Source organism: Cornus florida, unplaced genomic scaffold (assembly GCF_030987335.1).
Source record: "Cornus florida cultivar Cherokee Brave unplaced genomic scaffold, ASM3098733v1 CherokeeBrave_3.0.0_Hap2_Chr09, whole genome shotgun sequence".
NCBI classification, from domain to species: Eukaryota; Viridiplantae; Streptophyta; class Magnoliopsida; order Cornales; family Cornaceae; genus Cornus; species Cornus florida.
The window spans coordinates 31,405,240-31,407,559 of NW_026775579.1; the positions used below are offsets into that span (position 1 = coordinate 31,405,240).

The 2,320-nt window shown below is 38.4% G+C and overlaps 1 pseudogene; it reads right to left on the reverse strand.

Annotated features, from left to right (window-relative positions):
- Positions 1-295: 295 nt before the first annotated feature.
- On the reverse strand, positions 296-394 carry LOC132275740 (small nucleolar RNA R71; annotated as a pseudogene).
- Between the last annotated feature and the right edge of the window lie 1,926 nt (positions 395-2,320).

Below are 2,320 nucleotides of genomic sequence, written 5' to 3' on the forward strand. Positions count from 1 at the left end.
GAGCACACCACTATGAGATCCAACCACAAACCATTCAAATGGTTCCTAACTATCATAGACTTCCAAGTGAAGAACCTTACAAACATTTGGATGAGTTTCTTGAAGTATGTTCCACCGTGAAATACACTGACATGCCGGAAGAGGTCTTAAGGCTTAAACTTTTTCCATTTACCCTTAAAGACAAGGCAAAATATTGGTTTAACAATCTTAGGCCTTCTTCAATAACTTCTTGGGCAGAAATGCAACAAGAGTTCTTAAAGAAGTACTATCCGATTTCTAAGACCAATGCCATGAGAACTTCAATTAGGGAATTTTCACATGGGGATGAGGAAACATTTCATGAGACATGGGAATGCTTTAATGAATTGCTTAGGAAGTGTCCACATCATGACATGCGCAAATGGCAATTAGTTCAATATTTCTTTGAGAACTTATCGGATAATTACAAGGGCATGGTTGATGCTTCCATGGGTGGCTCTTACATTGATAAGCATGAGGATGACGTGTGGCGTCTTTATGAGAGCATGAGTGAAAATTCTTTGCATCGTACTTTATCTTTGAAGAATGGTAAAAATTCTAATGGGAGGAAGAGTGTTGGCTTACATAAAGTCGACCACTCCAATGAAATTGCCACCGAGATGAAATCATTATCTTAAAGGTTTGATCAATTTTTGATCAACCAAAACTCAGCAAATCAAGTATCTTCCTTCCCTAACCATTCTCATCATGCATCTAATGAGACATGTATGACTTGCTCAAGTGTTTTACATTCTACTTCCAATTGTCCCCATGGACATGTGCAAAGTGAGTATCATGAACAAGCAAATGCTATTTTTGCTAATAAAGGGAACAATCCTTATAGCAATCACTACAATCCTAGTTGGAGGAATCACCCAAAATTTCTTTTGGAAAAACCAAGGGGAGGGCTCAAACCCTTCCCAAGGTGGTTTTCAAGGGAAATACATTCCACCTCTAATGCAAGGCCAAGGTTCCCAAGATTTTAGATCATTATACTAATCACAAGGAAACCAATTCTCTAATTCTCATTTTCCTAATCAACCATCATATTCCCCAGGAAATGTTAGAAGTCCCACTTTTGAAGAGAAAGTTTTGACCGTTTTGGGCACTTTAGAGGCAAACACACAATTACTTCATTCTCACTCTCAATCCATTGCTAAGCTAGAAACGCAAGTAGGGCAAATAGCTAGTACTTTGAATGCTAGAGAGAAAGGGAAAATGCCTTTGAATGCCCCACAAAAGCAACAATGTGTTGTGGAGACTCATTCCTCATCGGAAGGTCACACAAGAGAGCATGTCAATGCGGTGACTACCTTGAGAAGTGGAAAGATTTTGGAAAACCAAGTGGGTATGTCCAATGAAGAGAGTGAACCGGTGCAACCACAAGTTGACACCCGTCCTATTTCATATCGTATTCCTCCTTTATTACATGTGCATGACCATATAAATGAGAATGTGTTGAAAAATGATTTTGAAAAGAGAAATTTGCAAAATGATTTGAAAACTTCTTGTGTTGATCATACTTTAAAGAAAAATTCTGAAAAGGTTTTTGAGCCAAGCTCCATTCCCGGATACCCTAAAAGGATCCATTTCAAATGACAAGCAAAAGGCCAAAGTAAATGAAATTATGGAAGTGTTTAGGCAAGTGAAAGTCGATCTTCCACTTTTAGATGCAATCAAGCAAATTCTGGCTTATGCCAAGTTCTTAAAAGACTTGTGCACCCAAAAGAGGAAGAACAAAAGCTAAACACCTAGAAAAGTGGTCTTAACCGAGCAAGTAAGCTCAATTTTGCAGCATAACACTCTTCAAAAGTTTAAGGACCCCGGTTCACCTACTACTTCATGCATCACCGGGGATCATATCATTAATCGGGCTCTTCTTGACCTAGGAGCAAGTATTAATCTTCTTCCATACTTGATATATGTCAAATTAGGCTTAGGAGACTTGAAACTGACGTTGGTAGTTTTACAACTTGTCGGCCGATCAATCAAAAAGCCTAGGGGTATCATTGAGGACGTATTGATTAAAATTGATAAATTATTCTTTCTCGTTGATTTCGTTGTCATTGACATGGAATCGGTCCAAAATCCTAAGAGCCAAATTCCCGTTATCCTTGGCCGTCCTTTCTGGGGAACCGCAAATGCCAACATTAATTGTAGGACGGGGGTAATGAAGATTTCATTTGGCCACATGAAGGTAAAGTTAAATATTTTTAATCTAACCCCTAACTCATTTGACAAGCATGAAGAAGTGAATGTTGTGGAGAAATGTCATGACCTTAAATGTGAAGGAATTGAGTTT